Here is a 25,248-nt window from a genome sequence, read left to right as displayed (position 1 = left end):
CAGACATATCACAGGACAAAAGTCATACATGAATATCTACCTAAACACGGCAACACGCCATACCCATCAGTCTAATAGATGGCTACAAACAATCTGATCAATTGCATGGCACAGTCACCAGTTTTTAAGGAACTCTGCAGTACAGTTCAGGCTTAATAACATGCACCATGAACAGCTCAATGTGAAAATGTTCACTTCATCAAATTCAGGATATGAGTATAAGGCACGACTTGAAATAAAAAATTGGTGAGGAACTTGAAAACCAAAAGCATTAAGTAAAAGTAATTGGTCTTCTAGGGAAGAAAACGTAAAAAGCAAGACAATAAGAATGACCCCGAAACAGATCAAATTCTCAGTTGAAACCACCAAAATTCCAAAAATATTTGGATTCAACCAAGGTTAAAACGAAACTGGATGTAACATTAGTAATTCAATTTCTCAAAAAAAATTAGCATTCTTTATTTTGGCATAAAAATTACAGGTAACTGGGTATGACTCAGAAGGAAATTTGGTATCCAGATTCCAAAAATGTTTTGGATCAACAAGGGTCAAAAATAAAACTGGGGGTGACTAAATAGGAATATAATGTTCAGACACAAATATCCCAAAGTTTAGGCACGATTTCATCTATATTTTGGTACAAAACAGTGCATGCAAAACCACTGTTCAGCCTCTGATTTTCGATTTGACTTGCTTGCTATTGGTTCATGAAGTTTCACCTAAAAGTTCCAAAAAAAAAAAACCCTAAAATATCTTTTTGCAAAATGACCAAAATTTCTTGGTGGTATTGTACGACAACTTGCAGATATCTCAAAAATATCTAGGCAATTTCATACATGAGACACAATACTTCGCTAGATACAGAAGTGTTATATCTCGGTTCAAACGGGATCTCATTTCAACCAAGTTCTTAACAGTTAACACACCCTCACATAAATAGCCCATAACAACTTGAACACGCTTGTTGAGATCTCAAAGGAACTCATTCCCACAGTTTTATGGCCTCCTGAATGCTCCAAGATCACTTCTAAGTTTGACACTTCCCTATGAGTTTGGCAAACCAGCTGGGATTATTGACGATCCTTGCTTAGCACAACATCTATATCAAACAAATAGTATTTTATTTTTGCACTTTTTCATTTATAATGGTTATTTAAGTTCTTTTACATCAAACATATGATGGTTATTTAAGTTCTTTTACATCAAACATATGATCTGACTGCTTTCTATCATAGCTCAAGAACTTGAACTATGTGGGCTTGTTCGGTCCCTCAAAAGGCCGAGTGATGTAAATCCAATTCTAGGGCGGTTTCTAAGGAATATTCCCTAGAAATTTGGATTTGCCCAAAATCTTTCAGCAAATAATCTAAAATTTGTATGGGATACCTAGGAGTTACACTAAAATAGATGGGAGTTGAATGGAAATACTTGGAGAAAATAGATGAGTTCTCAGACGATGATGGGAATGGTTTTGGGATATCCAAAATCAATATAAGATGTAACAAAAATAAGAGAAAGAGAAATTATGATTCCTTAGGAAAGAAACTAATTAATTCTTGGAATAGTGAATAGATGGAGATGGGTTGAGGGAAAGTAGGGAATGGCCAATATGGGAAGAACCTTGAAAGGATAAAGAATTTGTTTTTCTTGCTATTTCGTCTTCTTTCTTTTCTTTCCTTTTCTTTCTTCTTTTCTTTCTGTTCTTCTTTTCTTTCTTTTCTTTCTTCATTTTCCTTTCTTTCTTTTCTTTCTTCGTTTTCTTTTCTTTCTTTCTTTTTTCTGTTTTCTGTTTTCTGTTTTCTTTTTCTGCCGCAAGAAAGAGAGACAGAGAGACGGGGTATGAGAGAGTTGGGAGGGAAAGGGGGGAGGTCACACGGCAAGGGCAGGGTCGGAGAGGTGTCTACAGGTCTATATATATATGAGTAGGGGAGGGACTGGGGTGTCGTGAGCGGCTGGGGGTGCTGCAGGTTTGGTGCGGCAGCAGGGGCAGGGGTGGGGAAGGTTGCGCAGAAACTGGGGAGGGCTAGAGGTGGTCTTGCATGACAGAGAAGAGGCAGAGATGGGGTGGGGAATTCTGTACTTACTTGATTAGTGACGTAGATCTTGAAGAAGACTGCTTGATTACTTGAAGCTTGCTGGAATGAAGAATAAGCTGAACTTGAACAAAATTCTTACTCAACCATGGCCCCCTTAACTAGGAAATCATGATCCCTAAACTCAATAACTTTATCCAATCAAGACTTAAGAATTACAAAGAATACTTGACTATTTATAGCATTTAAAAGACTTTGACAGTATGTGGGAATCCTTGACAGACAAGGATCCTATCCCTGAACCTAAACTCTTGATTTGGAATCTAAATAATTAAAAATCTTAACTCTAGGTGGGGAGTCCTTTATAGATTAGGATCCCACCACATGAATTAATCTCAACCGACCAAAATATGAGGTTAACTCTGATTAACATGTGTTGACTAAGGACTTAAGGACTCTCATCTTATCCACAACTGACTCAAAACAAGATCCCACCACATGAATTAATCTCAACCGACCAAAATATAAGATTAACTCTGATTAACATGTATTGGACTAAGGACTTAAGGACTCTTATCTTATTCACAATTGACTCAAAACAAACCCAATAAAACTCAAATAGGACTCTTTCACAAATTTGGACTCTAGAGATTGAATTGGGGTTAAATTCCAGCAGTAAAATAGGGCCTACAATGCCCAAAATACCCTTGGAATGGGTATTGGCCAGCCTGTTTGGGTGGGTCTTGGGGCCCACTTTGGGGTTCGGCTAGGGGATTTCTGTGTTCACATCAACGAGTTATAGTAAAAAAAGAATTTCCAGACTTGAAGATCCATCTTGAGGGGTCTATGATGGGGTATGAGGGCTGAAATAGGGATGGCAAAATCTAGCCAAAAAGTTAAACCCGACCAAGCAACCGAATCGAACCAGACTGAAACCTAACACATGGGATTTGGGCTTAGGCGTTTGGGTATCAGTTTCATACCAGTCCCGGTTAACCCAATGGACCCTGAAAAAAGACCGATCATTTGGGCCCGACATTTAAGGGAAGTCCACTTCTCCCTACTAAGCTGCTACTGCCAAATATTGACCTCCACATTCCTATTTGTTGAGACAACTTATAAATTTTCACATTTTTTGTATATTATATATTTATAATATAAGATACACACAATGAATCGACAGACTAGAAGTCAAGTACTAGCTACTAGATCTCCGTCAGTCAACTCTCAACAGAGGAGAGTTGATATGTGACACTTGAAAGGCTGTCATGCATGTATGGTTGATTGGTTGCATTTGGACTTTGATAAATTTCATATGTAGGTTTTAGTTGTAAGGATGATAATGAAACGTGGTCAAATACATTCATCATAGTTCATGAACATTTATGTTCAATTTTTCTAGGTTTTAACTTCTAAGAATAAAAGCATACAAAAGTATGCATATTTTAATTTCTGTAATTTACGATTCATGAGAACTGAAGTGCTTGATGCATTCAATGATTAAACCATAACAAGGTTTCAATTTATTTACAAGAATTTGTTTTTGAATCTAAATTGCGCATGCTATGTTGGATGCTTATAAATGCAAAATATAAATATTACTTCTTAATGCCACGAAAGTATGAAATTTGGAATAACTCCTATTTGAAATCCTAGGGTGGTAGGGATTGTTCCAAATTAAAGTGATTTAACACAATAGCAGTCCAACAATAAAAGATCTGAAATAAATTGACACCAAACCACACCAAAACTGAAACCGACCGGAAAGTGAAAGTTTCTAAACACATTGGATTTTTGCTCACTCATGCCTAACCCGAAACCGATTCAACCTGACCGAAACTGAACCGAAGAGACCATTACCTAATGTGAACCAGGCCTAGGGAAAAGGTAATTGGTAATTCCCAAGGCTTACAGTTCAGCCCAGGAGCTTCCAGCATTAGGAGAGATTTCTAAGGGGTTTTAGGCTTTTAAACCTGCTGTAGCTGGGTTTCAAATCTGAAATAACATAAACTTTTAAGATCACATCAGAAAATAGGAGTCCTAGGACAACCCGCTCTGGACTTTAGGTTTTGGCTGGGTTGAAGAAGGCTAGGTTTGCTGGCTCTGTGATTCAGAACTGAATTCTATTGTTGTTCTTTCTAAAAGAGATTCTAAATATCAAACTTGAATAAAATCTGATTTCTGAATTTCAGGGAATTTCTGTAAGTGCCTAAGGTTGAAGATGAAGTGCAGGGCTTTATTAATTCTCAGAATTGGACAGGTTTGGGGAATATAAGAGTAGGACCAGACTCAAGAGGCTAGGGCTAGTGCGATTCTAACAAGGGTGGATTGGGGCTGATATGATGAGGGAACATGTGAGTCCTAACTAGGGTGGGATTTGGAAACCGTGGTGAAGAACAAAGGGGAGGGGAAGGGTTTAAGGCTTAGGGAAGGGGCTGGATCTTGCAGAGGACTAAAGAGAAAGGAGCAGGGGCCAGGTGCGATGGGTCTGGGATGGTCTTAGGGTCTTAGATAAGAAAGGGGAGAGGTCTTAGAGCTGCAGCAGTGAAGGGGGGGAAGGGAGAGGTGGCGGAAAAAGGGAAAGGGCTGGGTTTTTTTTTTTTGGGGGGGGGGGGGTGTTGTACCTGGGAAAGGTGCTGGAAGTTGAAGATCAGACACCTCTGGTCTTGAAGATGAGTTGCTTGAAGGCTGGAGTGCTTGATGAATCCTGTACTCGGCTGATTGTTGAAGAAAAAGAAGAATTTCTAACAAAAAACCCTCAACCAAGGCCTACCCACTTAAGGAGACTTAGGTCCTTACTTAACAATTCAATTAGTTCATCAAAACTGAATTCAAATTACAAAGAAAGGCTATTCATAGCCTGGGAAATAAAGACTCAAGACTCATCTTGGACTCCTTGACAGTTAAGGATCCACATACAGCTTAAATTGGACTTCTAAAATAAAAGATAACTTTAAAACAAATTCCTAACAGATAAGGATCCTTTTGGACAAGGAACCTTATCTAGAACTAGATTGGGACTCTTAAAAATAACTTAACTCAAACTAGATGACTTTGACTCATAATAAAAGACAACCCAAAATAACTCAAACTTAATTACTAAAATTCTGAAATAAATGGTAAACGAAAATTAGGCGTTAATTGTGGGCTAAAATGCCCAAAATACCCCTCCTGTGGGTTTCAGCCAGATTAAGGAGGCCTTTTTGAGCCCTCTTGAGGGCCCCACTTGCTGGCTCGATGGGGGGGGGCGCATTTTGTGTTCACATCATTACCCCTGAGCTGAAACTTGCTGGCTAGCCTATTTTAGGCCTTTGAACACACTGGGGAACTCGGATGTATGAACTATTTATATAAAGGGTCCATTTTTTGCCCCACAAGATGGAATCATTATGATGAAGTAGAAGGCTAAAATGTCATATTAAACACTAAGTACACTTATACAAAGTAATATACTTTGAACGCATCTGATTATGCAACACAAATATTCAAACTTCAAATTACACTCCAAAAGCAGGAGACTATGCTGTCAAGTGTCCAAATGACCCTAATATTTTGTCAAGTACTAAATAGGCACTCAAACAAGGAAAGTGTGACTTTAAGGAAGACACTGATATGATGTGAAAGATGACAAATTGTAACAAGAGAACAGCCAAAGATATCCCACACAAATCAAAAGGGACCCCCACTCCTCTACAAAGAGATACTGAGGCATAAACTTGGACTAGAACTAATAAGTAGAGGATCTACAAAGGTATACATGTCATGTCCACAACTATCATGATGCCCAACCAATTTCATTCCTCGTGTGAATTATCACATCAAGAAAGTAAATCAACATCCTAAAATCTAACATCCAAATCCCCTCACCTCGATGTAGTATAGGATTTTCTAGGAGTGAAGTGTCACCCCTAGAATGTCCTTCCAAATCACTGTGCGAATCCCTAACTGTGATATTCAAGCATTAGTACACCTGTGTAGACCTTTCCTGTTGTTCTGTACCCCAAATTGGCCTTACAAGAGCAGCTGGTTGATTGATTGGCAATTGGGCAGCTGGCACTGCTATCCAGAACTGAATCCAAAATTCAGGGTGTTTAATCCCCATGCTACACTGAGCTTCATCTTGATTTAATCCATCACTCCATTAGTAATTAAGCTTAATTAGCCTAACAATTGAGGGCAAAACCATTAGCATGCATGATCATTATCTAATAATTGGTTTTAAGACTCTAAACTTGGTCTTGGATTCATTTCTGCTGTTACCGTAACAATTCAGGGCTCAGCATGCTTTCCTAAATGAGGAGATTAACCTGCAATCCCCACTTTCATAAGCCCCATGATTATCTCCCACTTCTAACCCCAATCCACTACATTCGACCTCTAACCTTCCCAAACCCTATGCTCTCATTTTGCAAATTTCAATGAATCCTAGGTGAGGGTCCCATTGAGCCCAGCTAGTTGACACAACCCTAGATATAGTTCTCACTTGTCATCATTTTGTGATTTGTTGAAAGACTCCTTGTCTGGGTGTGATACCTTGATTGTGTGGAAATCCCCTAGTTTCTATATGCTTCTTGTTAGGACTCCATATCTACTCTTAGATTCTAAATTGGATCTCTCTAGAGTAAGATATGATAGAGTCCGTGTCTATGTTAAGAGTGTTTAGTCAAGTCAGGGTCACACTTGGAATTAGAGTGTCAATTTGAAGTCAAGTTGGTTTCCTAGTTTGAGTCCTAGTTTCTTTTCCTTTTAGGGGCTATAAATAAAGCCTGCATTCTCTATAATTGACAAGTTGATTTGATTAATAAAATTGGGATTGAGATTTTGAGGAACAGAAGATGTGTTTACCATGGAGAAGCCTGCAGCAGCCTTAGAGTGAGTAATCCAGTCTTTGTCTTCAAGCTCCAGCAAATTCCAGCAGCCCTCTTCTACTCCAAGAAAGAAAGGACCAATTTAAGGCCTTAGGGCCGGAATGTGGTAGTGCTGAGCCGCCGTCTCACGAAGATCTTTGATAAGCCCCTAGTGACTCGGGTGTACAAACGAAAGAATAGGGGGAGAAGCATGGAATCATCACCAGCAATTACAAGGGACCAAAGCCAGTCCAACATGCAAGCAACAGGTGGCCATAAGTATTGAACAGCAGCCACAACCCTGCTGAGGACAGAGGAGCAGAGAAGATGGTCCACTTGGCAAAAGAAGATTGGTGTGAGGTGTAAGAGTTGGTTAGGAATGTTGGTATGTAAAGGAGGGAGTGAGGGAAGTGGAGGGGATGAAAAATATGGAGTGGGAAGCAAGCAAAGTTTGCTGGGAGAGATGGATCTCTCGGGTAGGGTTATGGTAGGGTTTGGTTATCTTGTATTGTCTTGTTTTGAGCTATTAGCAGTGACAATCCGGTTGAGTCATTGAGAGTATTTTATTCATCTGTTATCTTCTATCTAAATGAAATTAGCCATTGTGGTGTTGCTGTTGTTTGCTTAGTTCAAGAATGAACTGGGGTTTTAAGAGGGTTCTCATCAATTAGGCATCAGAGCACGTCTTATCCAGGGAATGGTTAGAAGCAAAATGGAGACAAGAGTAGAAGTGTTGGAAACTAGTGTGAAAGATCACAAAACCAGATGTCTGTGATTGATTCCAAGCTAGACAAAGTTGAACAAAGTCATTTAGCATTAGTAAATGAGCTTAGAACATACCTGATGGAAGGCAAGGCGGTGGAGGTTGATTCACAATCACCAAAAGTTACGGTGGAAAAGCCTGGCGATGGACAACAAGCCACTGTAGCGAACAATCTTTAGGGTGTATTTTAACAGGAACCGCACATCGTTGGGACGTCGCGATTTCTTTCTGAGGTATCTCAAGTTGCCCATTTTTATGGAGAGGACCCAAATGGGTGGGGCCGCTAGAGCGGAACAATACTTTGGCTTACAGCGGCTTAATGAAGCTCAGAGGTTGCAAGTAGCGTTGATATGTTTCAAAGGGCCAGCGCTAGGATGGGTACAGTTTAGGGAGCTGCAAAACCCTTTTTGATCATGGATAGAACTGAAACAGGAGATGCGGAGTCGCTTTGGTTCCACACAAGCGGAGACACCCCAGGAAGCGTTGATGGATCTCCGGCAAAGTGGCATTGTTGCCGAATACAAGGGGCAGTTTGAAACTCTAGCAGCGTAGCCGGTGTTAAGGAAGCAAGAATGGTTGCGGGGGCTTTCATGTCGGGGTTAGGAGACGATATTAGGGCTGAGGTTTGACTATTTGAGCCCATCAATTTAACCCAAATCATGGACTTAGCCCAGTCCATAGAGGCTAAAAATGGGGCACTTCGTGGGCCTAAGAAACCCATAAACATGCAGCCCATAGGCGTTTGGGCGCAAAGTTTGACCCAATCAGCCGTTGGGTTAAGTAGTTTAAACATATGTGGACTGCGGTCTAGTAACATACATGGTTCGACAAACCCAACTGGAGCCATTTTGATTACCCCTGGTCAAACGAACCAAGGGTAAACCTCAAACAGTTCTTCGTCTTCTTCAAAAGGATCAAGTGCAAGCTCCAACAGTAGCAGCCAACCCCGATGGCTAACACCAGAAGAGATGAAAGTGAAGATGGACAAAGGCTTTGTCACACTCCCATGGACCTCAATGTCCCTTAAAACAACTCAAAGCGATGTTGCTCCACGAAGGAGAGGCGGCGGTAGAAATCGAGGGTTCCAACAAGATGACCATTGAGCAGGAAAAAGGGAGCGATGGTGATTCGATGGGAGTCAAACTTTCTCATAGCTCACTTGTTGGGTTTGATTCACCTCAAACAATGAAACCGAGAGATCGAATCAGAGGTTTTCCAATGGTAGTGTTGGTGGACTGCAGCGCCACACATAATTTCATCTCTCATACACTGATTGAACCCTTTGGACTTAAGATCGATGGGAAGAAGCCCTTCCACATAGTGCTCAAAGACGGGAAGAGTGTCAGAAGACAAGGAATGTACCAAGAAGTCTCAATCGAGATCGACGGAAGCACGTTTGTATAGGATCTACTACCTTTTGATCTCAGCAGTGTAGATATGATCTTGGGGGTTGAGTGGTTATCATCTTTGGGCGACATCCGCAGCAATTAGAAGAACCAGACTCTACCATTCAAATGGGGAGGGCAACAAGTGAAGTTGGGTGGTGATCCCTTTTTGCTCAGGTTGGAGCTAACATGGGGACAGGTATGGAAGTCTATTCATGTTGGGGGTGAAGGCTTATGGTTAAAACTAATGAACATCGACTCGTTTGAGGGCATTCACAATGATGGGGGAGTAAAAGGGTTACTCCAAGAGTTTAAGTCCCTGTTTGCTAAGCCTACTAGCTTACTGCCAAACGACCATGTGATCATTCCATCCGTTTAGTAGAGGGTAGCAATCCACCAAACATCAGACCATATCGTTATCCACACTCACAAAAGATTAAGGTAGAAAAGTTGGTTGGTGATATGTTGATTGTAAGATTAACAAGGCCGAGTGTAAGTCCTTATTCTAGTTCAGTATTACTAATGCGCAAGAAAGATGGCGGTTGGTGATTTTGTGTTGATTATTGGGCGCTTAATGGGCTGTCTGTATCAGATAAAATCCCTATACCTACAATAGATGAATTGCTTGATGAGTTAGGTGGTGCAAAAATATTCAGCAAGTTAGACCTTAGGTTTGGCTACCACCAGATATGAGTAGCGGATGGGGATGTGGAGAAGACAGCATTTCAAACTCACAATGACCACTATGAATTCCTCATAATGCTGTTTGGACTCTCCAATGCATTGGCCACATTTCAGGCGCTTATGAACAAGGTATTCCGAGAACACTTGAGAAAATTTGTGTTGGTGCTTTTTAATGATATGATGGTGTTTAGTAGGTCAATGGAAGATCATTTGCAATACCTTCAGGTGGTTTTCAGTCTACTAGCACAGCATCAATTGGTGGTGAACTAGAAAAAATGTGTATTTGCTTGCTGCCCTAGACTATTTGAGGCATGTGATTTCTGCAGATGAATATCAAAGCTTTGAGGGGATTTCTTGGTCTCATAGGGTATTACCGGAAGTTCGTCAAAGATTATGGGAAATCGCAGCACCCCTCACAAATCTGCTGAGAAAAGATGCGTTCCGTTGGGACGCCACTGCCACTTCGGCACTTGAAACCTTGAAGACAGCAATGACGATTGTTCATGTATTAGCATTGCCCAATTTTTCTAAAGAGTTTGTGATTAAAACGGATGCTTTGGGGTTACACTTAGGTGCTAACCTAATGCAGGAGGGCCATCCCATCGCTTATTGGAGCCAAGCACTTTCACTTCGTGCCCGTGCAAAATCAGTCTACGAGAAAGAAAATATGGCAGTGGTGTTAGCAGTCCAGAAATGGCGTCATTACCTCTTAGAAAGACATTTTAAGGTGCGTACAAATAAAGAAGTTTGCGATACTTGATGGACCAGAAGTTGGTGGCTGAAGACCAACAGAAATGGATCATGAAATTGATGGGGTTTAATTTTGAGATCATCTATAAACCTGGCTGTGAGAATAAGGCAGCGGATGCTTTCTCTCGCTGCATGGAAGAGGGAGTGCAGCTCTCCAGTATATCAGCAGAAATTTGGGAGGAAGGAGAAAGCTTAGAAGAAGAGATTCAGGTTTCCAAACGCTATAAAAGTGTGGTGCAGTCTTTGTTGGGTGGCTCTACAGTTTTCCCCAATTATCAGTTGAAAAATGGGACACTTTTTTATCAAGGAAGGCTGGTGATCCCTGAGAATTGGTTCATTCCTAAATTGCTTGCTGAATTTCATGCTACCCCTTTTGGAGGTCATTCCGGAAATCTTTGTACCTATAAAAGGCTGGCTGCCGTTGTGTACTGGGTTGGAATGAAAGGGGCTGTTAAGGAGTTTGTGGCTAGCTGTGACACTTGCCAAAGAAGCAAGCATCAGTCCATGAAAGCAGCAGGACTGCTTCAACCTCTACCTATTCTGGATCGTGTTTGGGAGGACATCAGCTTGGATTTCATTGGAAGTTTACCCAAAAACCATGGGAGAGACACCGTGTTAGTTGTGGTTGATCGGCTTTCCAAATACGGGCACTTCATCCCGATTACTCACCCATATTCAGCTAAGGATGTTGCTCTGATTTTTAATAAGGAGATAGTTCAGTTACATGGTTTCCAAGCTCAATTGTCTCTGATAGAGACCAGGTCTTCATGAGTAATTTTTTGGGAGAACTTTTCAAACTAGTGGGAAGCAATATCAAATTCAGCAGTGCCCATCATCCACAAATGGATGGCCAAACTGAGGTCGTAAACCATAGTTTGGAGATTGGACCACATGGGTTCCTTGGGCAGAATATTGGTACGATACCACCTATCATTCAGCCACTAAGATGACTCTATCTCAAATTGCAAATGGGTGTGAACCCCCAACAATGTTGCCATGGAAAGGTGATCACTCTAAAGTGGATGAAGTTGATATTTTCCTTCATGAACAGGATTGTGTTCTCGATGAGCTGAAGCACAACTTGCGCATAGCTCAAGACCGTATGAGATCCTCTACAATCAGCGCGGCCGAGAAGTCACTTACCAAGTGGGGGAGGTCTTTCTCAAACTCCACCCTTATCGGTTCAAAAACTTAGCCAAACAGCCTAATGAAAAACTCAGCCACCATTACTACGGACCATACTCAATTGCAGCTCAAATTGGTCCCGTTGCTTACAAACTCACACTCGCACCTGACTCCAAAGTGCATCCTATCTTCCATGTATCTCAATTAAAGAAGGTTGTGGGGAACCAACCTCAGCACTCAACCCCTCCCGTCTTGTTTGGCTGAGGATTGGGAATTACAGCTCACTTCAGAGGAGCTGTTGGACATTCATTATTTGTCTCAAGGTGCCCTTGAAGTGCTGATACAATGGAAGAACTTACTCTTCTGCGAAAATATTTGGAGCATTTTCTTGAACTGCACAGCGAACTTCCCGAATTCCACCATGAGGACAAGGTGAGACTTAAGGGAGGGAATGTTGATAAGCCCCTAGTGACTCCAGTGTACAAACGAAAGAATAGGGGAGAAGCATGGAATCATCACCAGCAATTACAAGGGACCAATGCCAGTCCAACATGCAAGCGACAGGTGGCCAAATGGTATTAGACAGCCCTGCTGAGACAGAGGAGCAGAGATGATGGTTCACTTGGCAAAAGAAGAGTGGTGTGCGGTGTAAGAGGTGGTTAGGAATGTTGGTATGTAAAGGAGGGAGTGAGGGAAGTCAGGGGATGAAAAATATGGAGTGGGAAGCAAGCAAAGCTTGCTGGGAGAGAAGGATCTCTCGGGTAGGGTTTTGGTAGGGTTTGGATATTATATTGTATTGTCCTGTTTTGAGCTATTAGCAGTGACAATCCGGTTGAATCTTTGAGAGTATTTTGTTCATCTGTTAGCTTCTATCCTAAGAAATTAGCCATTGCGGTATTGTTGTCATTTGCTTATTTCAAGATTGACCTAGGGTTTTAAGAGTGTTCTTATCAATCTTTGATACATCTACTCTATCTTATAGGATGAACCACGCCTTTTCTATCGCCCCAAGTAAGTACAGCCCATTCCCACCCCCTTCTCCCTATTCCCTAGCCCAATCAAGCATCCCAGCCCTTCACTCTTCCTTGTGACAGCTGCTATCTCCCTCCCTTTCAAACTCTTAGATCCCAACCCCAATCCACTCCCTCATGGTTCAGAACACTCTTGCCAGGGATCTCGCCAAGTTACGCTTTTATTTTTTTTGGGCCAACTCGATGGCCTATCTCGGGGGGTTTTAGGTCCAAGTTGGGCTCAAACTTGGTAATTAGCCTAATTTAGGTCTTTTGAAGAATTTGAACACACTAGTAGCTTTGGATTTGTGAGAAAACAACCCTAAGTATGAGTTTTAAGTCGACCCTAGGTGTAAAACTAAAATGCTGCAAAATTGGGGAATGGAAGGTTATACAACATGTAATATAGAACATTTAAGGCATATATAAATGAAAAGCAAGTGTAACAAATACATCAAATAACTTAAATATCATCCAAATTTCATTCATATGAGTATCACAATCTCGACTCTCGAGAATAGAATAATAAAATAATACAACCATTAGAAGTTCTACATAAATCATAACTCATAAGTTCATAAGACAAGCATAAAATGATTGATCTTCCTTTGGTGTTGTAGATGTGCTAAGAGTAATTGCAAGTGAAAATCCAGCTGAAATTCACAAAAAAAGAGGGCAGAGTTTGAGAAATTTGGCGAGATCTAGCAAGATATGGCGAGATAGGAAAGATCTCAAGCGAGTTGTGGGAATCTCGCCCTTTATCTCATCCCACCCTTCATCTCGTCTCGCCATTTGAAAAAAGCGAGATATCTCGCGAGATCACACAAGATCTCAAACAATGCACTCCCTCTCCCTTCTAGTTGGAACAAGCCCCTTCCCTTACCCTATCTATGCTCTTAGACCCTCCATCAGACCTTCATCCATTAGGTTTCAGAATTTCCTGCTATTCATCTTCAACTTCTAGAAACCCCTAAACCCTAGTTGACTTCCCTAAGAGTCCCACTCCAAGTAGGAAATCTCTAACTAAGCCTAAAACCATTACAATAAAATCTAAAATTACAAAATAACAATAGCTCCATTCCTAAGCTAACCAAAACCTGAAGACCGTCTTTTCTAAACTGTAACTTCTAAGTCCAGATCTGAAACTATCATTAGAGCAAGGTTTTTCAAGTTAAGGCCCTCAGCCCCTAAAACTTAAGCTTGGCCAAATTATCTAAAGCCTTTCCAACCAAACCATGCCAAACATCCCATAATATTAGACTTATTTGCTCGAATATTCTATGTAGCCCTTAATTTTGGAAATCATCAAAAAAACCCTAACCCTAAAATTGAGTTTCACATCGCCTAGAAGACTGCCAGTTCCTAAGAGAGAGGATCTTGGAGTGAGCCCTATCCTAGGGCAGTATTCCTTCAAGCTAAGCCCTAGAATCAGGGTTCACATCAAGAGGGTCATCATTTACCTGATCAGACAGTTTATTGTAGGGTTCCAACAGTCCTTAGAGCTCCAAAAGCTAGATTCCAACGTCTTGCCTCTAGTCTCTTCTCCCTTCTCCAAGCTTCAAAAGTTTCTAAAAAAATGAACCAAGGGTTTAGGATAGGGCTGTAGGATTGTATCTAGGGGCATTTGAGTCATTCCAGGTCTTTTTCCATGCACTATGTCCAGCTAGGTCACTGCACGGTTGAATGCAACCAACTGGCCCAATTGACCGTCAGTAGTTTGACATGAACCTTGAACCCTGTTTTGCCCATAGCTCCCTAACCAATAAACCAATTAATTTGATCTCTTTGCATTGTTTTCTAGACCCAGAGGGGATTCTTTCTTAGGAAAGACTCAAGACCCAATTCCATTAACCTACCCCATTCAGTCCTATAACTCAGATGGACCGTAGTCAGCTGCTGTGTATTGAATATGTTAACTTACTCATTCATGACCCTCGTCGAGGTGCAACTCCTGAAAGTATGCTATTCACCATCCCATATCCTCTCTATAACGGCCTTTCCTCCTCTCTTCTTTGACCACTACACCTTCTATAGAATCCCTTATCTCCATGTCCTAGGCTCAAATCCCAACACTAGGTTCTCCACTCACATGGACCATAACATATTCACGCTTGTTCTTCCAGGCTCAGGTCCTGCATCATAACATTGGGTTAGGGTGCCAGTGGGATATTACAACTTGGGCCTTCGTTTCCACTTGGTGTATGTCTTGGAACCTACATCAGTTTCATTAAATTGAAAACTGTTTAATTAGGGTAGTATCGAAGTTTTTGGCCAAAATATGACCATTTAGACCACTGAAGTGTTCAGCAGCAACATGTGAAGTTTTAATTAAATTCAGTGGGAAACTGAAACATTTAGGTTTCAACCATAATAAACGTAACAGAAAGAAGTCTTAGACCCTGCTCTAAGGTCAAGTGCAAAACATGTCTTAAATTTAAAGAATATGTTTTTGTAGGTAAAAGCATGCCATACAGCATTTCAGTGGTGCTAATCACTGGTGTAAATATAACACAAGATTAAGTCAATGCTCCTAAAAGTGCTGCTTCAATGTATAGCAACTGCATTATGGGTATAAATGACATACAGGACCAACAATTGCCTTGGTCCCAGTTTAAGTCACAAGTCAACAATAAAGAGAGCAGAGTCAGATTATCAATATAGAGAAACTTGAGACAGGATTATTGATGCCAAAGCCATCTAATAACAAAAACTTTAAAAAATAGGATTAGAGATATTACAACCACCATTTTCTTTGGCCTGAATTCAAAATAGATAAGTAGTAATTGATCAAAATGCCCTAAAATCCCTGAATAACATAACCCTGAAACAGGAAAAGAACTAACACCAGTAACTGAATCACGTCCAGTTCACAAAGTAATCATTAGAAAGAACCCCAACCAGATAAGCCAGCCACCCATTGCAAAGTCGTGTCGAGTTAAAGTTTTGCAAGTGCGAGAACCTACCGAACGGTGCCATTGGCGGAGCTTTTGTACAGGTGTCTCTCCATCCCTGGCCTCAGAAAAACAAAAGCCATAAAACGAGGAAAAAAACCTTCCTTTGTCACCCAACAACTTTCAAGCGCTCTGATCCTAATTAAGTCCAATAGAAAGCAACTATCATATGCAAACAATAAAAGAAGACGAAGGCGGAACAATTTTATTAGAAAAAGAAAAGCAATACGGTAAACAAGTCGGAAAACCAGGCAATTAATCTCGAAGAGAAAATCAAAATGCTTTTCTCCATAAGCAAATTGCTTCCCACAAATCAATATACATCTTATTCGAACAGATCTTCACAATGAATAGGTCAGAACGAATAAGAAATTTCTTCTAACTTGAAGAAGCAAGTCAGCAGCAGATCTGACTTTTAAAAACAAAAGCACAAAAAAGAAGAAGACAGTCACGAACAAAAAGGCAGCAATCAAAATCAAATAGCGTTAAATCATTCAAAATCTTAAAAATATATATATAAAAAAAAAATCAACTTCGACAATATAATTAAATCCAAACTCAAATCGAACGAAATAATATACTTTCTTAAAAAGCAAGATCCACAGAACTTACCTGTAAAAGTTGGAAATGAACCCCAGGCGCAAGAGAAACAATTAGCAGTTTACGCAAGTGAACGATTTCAAAAGCGATTTGATTTTAGAAACATACTTCATTACGGTCGCCCAGATCAAACCAGATCACTTTAAAAAGCGGTTGCACTTGGCCTAATTTCACTCGAACGGTGCACAAGAAAGTTTCTATCAAGATGGAAGCTTTTACGAGCTACTTGGATAATCCACTCAAGAGAAAAAGTCCTAATCTCTTTCTAGAATTCTCGGAACCCTACCTTGGTTGTCTCCTATGCTTGGAAACTGAGATTTTCTTCTCGTAAACGAGCCTATCGCCGACCGGTCTGGCAGCGGAGGCCAATACTGCTAGTGAGACATGGTTTACAGTTGATTGATTTCTTCCGAAGTCGAAACCCTCTCTAAGAGACGACGAAGAACAGTGAAAGGAATCTTAACGTCCGTAACTCTGCCGTGTTCGGAAACTCGGTCTTTCTTGTGGATCAAGAAATATCCGACGGCTGTCATTATATATTTATTTAAATTTCGTTAATCTAACGGTTATGATCTCCTTAACCGCAATATGTTAGACGTTTTAGCGGTATGAATTCTGAGGCATATAGTTTAATGTAGGGCATTGGAAGGACTTCGCCGTTGGGACATGTGGCGTCTATTAATTGGTTAAGAAAATATAATCTACTATGAATCATAAACTGATTAGGAGGTTAGAGTTCAAATTCCCCTAGGGGTGGCTCAGTTGGCAAAGACCAACTCTTCCACATAAGAGGTCAGAATTCGAATCTCCTCGAGGCCAAGGGCGAAGCCTCACAATTACTAAACTACCTCTTTCTTTTCAATTTTGCTTACTCTGTTGGGCGGTTCGAGTACCCCTCCAACACTATATAAAAGGAAAACCTCCAACACTTGTGGCACGTATTTTCTTAGACCAAAATACCCCTCCTAAATAGATAAGAACCTACCCCTCCTAAATAGATAAGAACCTTCTCAAAAAACTCATAATCAAATGACCGCATCCTTTTTTAAAAGGATGAACACTGAGCCCCTACACTCCCCTTCGTAGAAAAAAAAACATATCACATCACATCACACTACTATCTAAAAGGAAAACTTACAACACTTGTGGTATGTATTTTACTTGACCAAACTACCCCTCTGAATAGAAAGGTACCTGCTCATAAAACCCCGTACAACTCACCTTCATCTCTCCAAACCAATGGGCCTCATCAATGCGCAGCATGACCAAACGATGTACCCATTCACCCAAAAAAGACCCCTCCAAATGCTAACATATTAAATTAATTATTTTAATATGGTATGATGACTCTAGGGGTATTGCGTTCTGTGCTTTGAAAAGATATAAACCCACCACAACGCTTCTCAAAAGCTGCTTCACTATATTGGGACCCACATTGATATTGACCATCGGAATCAGTTTATGTCGGGTTATGAAGAACCCACCGAATAGAACAATCAGCAAATAAGAGAAAAGAAGAACACAATAATAACAACTAAGAGAAAAGAAAGACACAATAATATATGGGCAAGAGAGAAAACTCCACTATAAATAAAGAAATATCCAAGAGAGAAGATATTTGGGATAATTAAAAAAGAAGGAAGAGGCATTCTTTTATAGCCTCTTCCTCTCCACATATTCCCACATCAGTCGATGTGGGACTAATATTACAACAGTTTACGGGCTATACCACCAAGGGTTAGGTACTTCAGAGTTCAGACGAATTGAAGAATCAAAGAATGTAGGTTGCTTGTATTGGTGTTAATTAGAAAATGAACTATAAACCAGTTTTCTTTCTTGAATTTCTCCTGAAGCTTTGGGAATGGAAGATCTAAAGCAAAGAGCTCTCTGACGTTCCTAAAAGGAGAAAGCCTTAAATGATCATGGTTTCTGCAAACAAACTACCTTGAATTGGAAGAGGTTAATTTCTATTGTAGGTAAAGAGCCCAGTTTTATTGCCATCAGATTAAATCCTTGGAGATTTGTAAGTTTCTCCTATTTGTTGGATTGGCTTTGGTTGCTTCATATTAATGTATGCCAATGTTCTCCTATGGTTTATGGATCATTTTACTTTGTAAAGGAACAGTTTAGATTGAGTTTCAATGTTGAAGCAGGAATACGGATTACGCTTTCATCAATGGCGTATAACTGGTAAGCAAGGATAATGGCATAACACCACATGCACAGTTCAAACGTGAGAAGAAAAATCCTTTTTTCCCCACCATATGGTTTTTGGAGCTTGCAAATAAAAGAACAAAAGGGAAAGAGAAGAGCACAAAGGAAGGGAAGAGAAGAAACAGGAAAAGCAGAAGTTACAAAACTTCAAATGCGAGAAGGAAAACCCCTTTTTCCCTCTCTTATTGTTCTCATATCCGTTCTGTCTATGGAAAGAGATTAGATTCTGGTTCTCAAAACCCAGCCCAGTGGCTCTCATAGTTTCATCTAGATTGCTTCGTTTTGATAATCACAGCATATCGAAGATACCATTTTCGGCCTCTTTAGAATTTATACCCAAGCCCAATTATTTCTCTTCTTCTTATGTTCTTACCTGATGAGTGATGATGGAGAAAGAGATGGAATCTCTACATAATCATGAGCCTGCCAAGTCCTATTACAAGGAATCCCTTAAGGTTCTGGAGGCTGATATAAAACATGCAATATTACCATGTGAGTTTCTACATGCCTCTTCTCCCTTTCATTCCCCCCTTTTTCTTTTTGGGTAAGTCCCTTTCGTTATGTTTTGTTTCCTTCAAGGGGTCTCCAACTTTTCATCTAATTATTATTATTCAATTGTTTGTTACTAGGGGCAGAAATTCATATTTGAACTTCGAAGTTTCAACTGGTCTTTATTATTCTCCCAATTGATTTCCAATTTCTTCACTATTATTGTCCTTGTTGTGGGGAATTGATACTATTTTTATTTCTGATGCGTCCAAAATCTGCTCAGCCCTTAGATCTCCTCGTGATGATCTGCAAAACGAAAGCGTCATATGTGGCCCGACCGCTGGGGTCGGGAGTCCACCTCCGAAGGCTAAGTCAGTTGATGAACTTAATCACAAACGGCCCTGCTAGAAGCACCGAGCTAAGGAATGAAGAACTGGGAAAGGTGATCTAGATAGTAGAGCACTGATAGTTTAAGTCTATCAGTATGTATCTGAACCTGAGTCTCAGATTGTGTGTTTTTTATCCCCTCACCTCGTATGGTAGTGAGGTTTATATAGAGTGTACCTTCGAATCTCCTTCGTTGGATGCACTTGAGCCTTCTTCGGGTAGTCATTGGATCTTAACAGTTAGATCCGTTGAGCAATAGACTTCTACTAGTTTGGACTAGTAGAGGACTCCTGAGATAACCTTTAGGTTATGTGATGATTATCCCTTCGACAATGATTATCCGCAGCCGTTAATTCGAGTCTGCCATCATTAGGGTAATTACCCTAATCCATAAGTAGGATTAGGGCACGCTTGTAGCCGAATAAGCTTTCTTCTTCAGCAAGCCATCTTCTGGATCCGGTTCGCTCGGGAGCGAGTCGGTTCCCTCCGTCTCGACCGGGGTCGAGGGTCGGACCAGGTGTGAACCCGGTCTGATCATAATTTCTCCGTATCACGAGCCCCCCAGACCAAGCGTTCGGTCGATCCCGAGGGCTTGGTTTTTAACTGGGTTCTTCGTCAGGTGATAATCTCTGCGTGCTTCATTAAATGTCATATCACATTTAATGCGGTGATCACTTTTCCTCGAGCGTTGTGAGTGTAAGGCCACGTATCTCCTTGCAGTTGATCTGTCGTGGCTCACGTCATCCAAGCGACGGTTTCCGAACGCCTATTTCGGATTCATGAGTTCAAACTTTCAAAACGTCTTTCAATCTCGATCGTTGACTTTGAATCAATCTCGATCGTTCAGATTCCCGAACACTCGTGTGGGAGTTTTAAAAGTGGTTCGTTGTCTTCGTAGGTTTCATTCTTCCTTTGTGGAATTTGAACCTTTGTTGTCTGCTTCGCGCCTTCTTGCTCTTAAGCTTCCGCCTAATTGAATCAGTAAGTTTACTGGTCTTTTTCTTTTTGTAGTTTACTGAAACAAGTAATGGCGGACGATGGGGCTTCTCTGGTACCCAGTGTTGGTAATAGCAGTGAGGCTTTTGCTTCTCCTGCTCCCGAACATTCGGATAGTGATAACAAAACCCTAACTGTCCTCTGGCGCGAGTTTGCTGAAGTTTCTCAAAAAGGTTTAGAAAGAAAAACCGAAACTTCTCTTGGCCTCCTCGAGTCTGGATCTTCCAAGATTGTCTAGTCTTCTAAGCAGCCTCAAACTTTCAGGTCCGATGGTGGACCTGGCTCTGTTCCCTCCATTTATAATGAGGAAACCCTTCTTTCAGCCATCCAAGATTTTGATTTTCCTTCCTCTTATCAGGTTAGGGTTCCCCACCCTGATGAGAGGGTTGATTCAACCCTTTCGGGTGAATTCTCTCTGTATATAGATGCACTGGAAAGCGGGGTTCGCTTTCCCTTTTTTAATCCTTTGTTCTCCGCAGTTCTGAATCATTGGGACATTTGTCCCGGAATGCTCCTCCCCAATAGCTGGCGTTTCATCATCGGTTTCTTGGGTTTGTGTTTTGAACTTGGCATTACGCCATTTCTTTCTCTCTTTGTACATTTTCATGTTCTTTCTATCTCCCATCCTCCCGGATGGGTTTTTCTGTCCAAACGCAATAAGGCTGAACTTGATTGGAGGGGCAGCATCCTTGTTAAAGGAACTTGCCCTTCTAACCACAAAAGATGGCGCGAACGATACTTTTTCTGTCGAGCGCCTCCATCAGATCTTAACTTCCCAACCGCTTGGAGGAGGTGTACTTCTTCTTCCGAGAATAACCGAGGCCTTCCCTTATCCAGAGAAGACGAGGCGGCCGTCAGGAAGATCAAATCCATTCCATGGTATCAAGAGATACATGGACTCGAAGTGGAGTATAAATCCATTCTTCAGTACTGGGGCCTGGCTCATTGTGAGCTTCTAACCACCATCCTTTAATTTTATTGAAGTGATATGTCTTTAATTTTGACTCTTGTCATTCTTCTTTGCAGTGCCTCCAAGAATGAACCCTGAGAACCTGCGAGTGAAGGCCGCTAGGGCCTTTGTGACAGCCGAGCAACGATCACCCAGAGCCTTGACCGTAGATCAAGAGGCTTCTGTTCCCTCTCCCGACCCCTCTTATAGGGGTATCAGGAATATCAGGCCCGTGGCTGATGCTTCGGGTAAAGGGAAAAAACCGATGGTGGAGAGGTCTAATGTCTCTTCCTCCGCCCGAACCAAAAGGAGGCATGACACAATTGATGCTTCCTCCCATAAAAAATCCAAAGCTTCAACGGATTGTGAGGAGGTCTTCACCCCCCAGTGGACCCTGAAGCTGACCGACAGGGTGACTCGGGATCCTGAGAAAGCTGCAGAGTGGAGCTCCCTCGCTCTTGCTCCTTCTGATCGCCAGGAATTTGAAGCCCTGGATGACATCTCCCTTGTTAGTCAATCTACAAGGTACCGGTCTTCTTGCTTACTTATTTTTTCATAATTTCTTATGACTTCTTCTGATATTCTCCGCCTTCCCAGGAATGCTGTGTTGAGCTTTTATCAACACATGGAAGCATTGAGCCAGGTTGGTCGCACCAGCTCCTTGCTGCAAACATGTGAGGAGAATTTGGCCAAGGCCAATTCTGAAATAGACCGGTTGACTGCAGCTGCCGAGGAGCTGCAGAAAAAGCATGAGGAAGAAGTGATCTCCCTCAAGGAGGCCCTCGGAGCTTCGAAGATTCATGCCGCTGTTGCCGAGCGCGAGGCCAGGAAGCAAAAAGCAGCTGCCACGTTGTTCGGTGACAGGCTTGAATTCAAATGCAGGGAGCTCGAAGAACATTTGAAGTTGGCGATCCCTAGCAAGCCCGAGCATATAAAGCCAGAGCTTCGGAAGGAGTGTGTTCAGAAATACCTGAACAGCGTACCTTTCTCCGAGCTGCTAGGTGCCTACAACATTCAAGCTTATCGCTTGGGGCAGAACGACGTTTGGGAGTGAATTCTCGCATCAATCCCTTCCTTTGATACTGCTCCCTTTCGTGAGGTGTGCCACAAAGAGGTCTTAGAGAAAGTTGGCATGGATCTCCTGGACTGGGCTCGGGAAGAAGATGATCCTTTTCCAGCTGACCCTCAATATGAGGCATACCTGGCTGACGAGCCGGCGCTTCCAGAGGAGAAATCACAAGCCGAGTCTCAAGTTGCTGCTGTAGAGGACTCAGCCGATGCCATTCTTGAGGAAGGCTCTTCTCAAGATCTTGAGAAAAGTCCTCCCGACCAGGGTCCCTCGGGCAACAATGAAGAAGAGGCTTAGGGAGTTATCTTTTATTGTAAAGATTTACCCTCTTATTAATGAATAGACATTTCTTTTTCATGTTGGCCTTTACATTTCCCCGTCTCCTGCCGAAATCTTGCCTTGAATATCAAAGTATAAATGATAAAACTTATCACTTAACTTTACATTCCTCGCCGAATAATAATCTTGTAGAAATATTGTAAAGACGCGTTTCGGAAAGGTGCATTAATCTTCCCCACTACTTCATTTATTGCAAAGTCCGCACATTTCCCTTCTGCGAAGTTCAAACGTTTTCTTGCTTTTGTATACCATTCACTGTTTCCAATGAATCGGAAATACATCCATTATTTTAATGGCGGTGCGACGATTGGAGGTATCTCTGCGTCAGATGCTCGTTTCCACATGTTTCCATGTGGCATCCCTCCGACCGTTGATCTTGCTTCCTGCGGATTTCGAAGCATCATTTCGATCTAGGTCGTCGGTTGTCCTTAGCCTTCAACCGTCATCTTAATACCTGAGGCTATTTAAAGCCTTCGTGGGTACTCTTCATCTATCGTGCTATCTGCAAGTTAGATTTGCTAAAGTGCTAAAGCGACATTCCGTCCTTCGGCCTGCTCCCGTATTCCTCGTACTCCAACAACAGCTCTATCAACTTTTGAACAAGTGAGTTTCTTGATTACTCATCTCTTTCCCCACTTCCCCCCTTAGTAAACTACACAGTAGCAATACTTGGGGTTTAGTTATTTGGTTTTGTCAGAAGTGATAGAAAACTAGGGTTTTCCCTCTTTTTGTCGTCGTTTGATTTATGTACTGATACGGCTTGTTTATTTGCATAGTGGCTCCCAAGATCAACCCGAACTTTATCAGAGCAAAATCTAGCAAGAAAATTGTTTCGTTGGTGCTGGTTGGGGCTAGTGAGGTGGTTTCAGCTAGTGAATCCTCCAAGCGTAAGGCGACTGCTATCGATGAATCTTCAAGTCAGATTCCCGCAGTTTCTATTGATGCCGCTCATACGCCTCTTTTGCCCGAAGTGATCGCTCGTCTTTCCCAGGAAGATCTTGATCACTCCGTTGCTGATGGTGCTGCCGACACCCCTGCTGGTGAGACTGTTGGTGCACCCCCGAAAGAGACTCTTCGGGCATCTGAGGCAACTATGTTGGCGTCTGATGAAGGTGTGGTCCCAGAAAAACTTTTTGAGATGCTCCTGGGGGGGGGGGGGGGGGGGGGGGGGGGGGGGGGGGGGGGGGGGGGGGGGGGGGGGGGGGGGGGGGGGGGGGGAAGGAACATTCCACGAACGATCCAACTCTTTCTGGGTGTTGATGTTCTTCAGCCTTTAAGCTCCTGAACCAACTGGTTTTACAACCATATAAGGTCCTTCCTAGGAAGGGTCCAATTTTCTTTGGTGACGGGGGTTGGAAGCTAGGGTGTTTCTCAACTCCAAATCTCCGGCTAAGTACCGACGATTCTTCACTTGAGTATTATAATGAGACGCTATCCTTCTTTGATAATGTTGAGTTCGTGCTATTGCCTTTGCCCGAACTTCGTCCAATAGATCAAGACTATCAAGCAGTCCTTGTTCATTTGCTTTTTCCTCGAACTCACGATCCCTTAATGTCCCCGCCATTATCTCCACTGGTGCCAATGCTTCGGATCCATATGCCAACCTGAATGGAGTTTCTCCTATGGGTGTTCGAACCGTAGTTCTATAAGCCCACAGTACATTATGAAGTTCTTCGACCCAAGAAGCTTTGTCAGCTTCGAGTCTTCTCTTTATTCCTTCCAGGAGCGTTCGGTTAGTAACCTCTACCTGTCCATTGCTCTGGGGGTATGCCACTGAGGACATACGATGCTCGATCATATATGTTCCGCAAAATTGCTAAAATTGTGGACAGTCGAACTGAGTACCATGGTCAGTGACGATAATCTTTGGAATCCCAAAGCGATATATGATTGATTCAAGCACGAATTTCTCCACTTTTTTCTCGCAATTGCTGCCGGTGCATCGCTTCAACCCATTTTGTGAAGTAATCAATTGCTACTATCAGATATTCCCGTCCGTCTGATGCCTTGGTGAATTTGCCCATGATATCAATTCCCCACATCGCAAAGGGAATGGGATCTAGAATTGAAGTCATGGTTTCCGCCGGACGCTTCGATACTGTAGCATGAATTTGACAGTTACCACATCGATGAACATATTCCATAGCAGCCACTTGGACCTTAGGCCAATATAACCCAAGTCTCAGAATTTTGTGAGCCAGGGCTTGTCCACCCATGTGAGCTCCACAAATTCCTTCATGAACCTCAGCCAAAGCTGATTTTGCTCCTTCGGGGCCTATACATCTCATAAGGGGTCCAGAATAAGATCTTTTGTATAGTCTCCCATTCTGAATGACAAATCTAGCTGATCGAATCTTGATCAACTTTGCCTCTTTTGGATCCTCAGGTAATTTGTCATCTCTTAGATACTCGATTATCGGATCCATCCAGCAACGTTCTGCTTCAATATAAGAAATTTCTTTCTCATGATAACTTGGAAAAGTTATCTCTTCAATATAGACCAAAGGGTCAAGATTCTTTTCTTTGGCATTGGCTAGTCGGGATAGCTCATCTGCCACTGAATTTTCATTCATCGAAATCTGAGATATCTTCAAATTCCGAAATTGGTTTTGAAATGCCCGCACTATCTCTTGATATTTCGCAAGCGTGGTTCTTTA

The 25,248-nt window shown here is 41.9% G+C and overlaps 1 protein-coding gene across 6 annotated transcripts in view; it reads right to left on the bottom strand.

The window, feature by feature from the left end:
* LOC148999427 (inactive poly [ADP-ribose] polymerase RCD1-like) overlaps positions 1 to 16,647 on the bottom strand; it is a 34,055-nt gene extending 17,408 nt beyond the window's left edge. For 2 of the 6 annotated variants that reach the window (XM_089141147.1, XM_089141148.1), the window contains exons 1-2: positions 16,161 to 16,647; positions 15,561 to 15,686 (exon numbers count right to left, since the gene is read on the bottom strand). The gene's annotated coding sequence lies outside the window, so the exon portion shown is untranslated. The remainder of the gene's footprint in view (positions 1 to 15,560; positions 15,687 to 16,160) is intronic. The other 4 variants (XM_089141151.1, XM_089141152.1, XM_089141149.1 and 1 more) reach the window with 3 other exon arrangements.
* Positions 16,648 to 25,248: the final 8,601 nt, after the last annotated feature.

Source organism: Hakea prostrata, unplaced genomic scaffold (genome assembly GCF_041222555.1).
Source record: "Hakea prostrata isolate BN-2017 unplaced genomic scaffold, UWA_Hpros_2 contig_8, whole genome shotgun sequence".
NCBI lineage: Eukaryota > Viridiplantae > Streptophyta > Magnoliopsida > Proteales > Proteaceae > Hakea > Hakea prostrata.
This window is presented reverse-complemented; position numbering and strand designations above follow the sequence as displayed.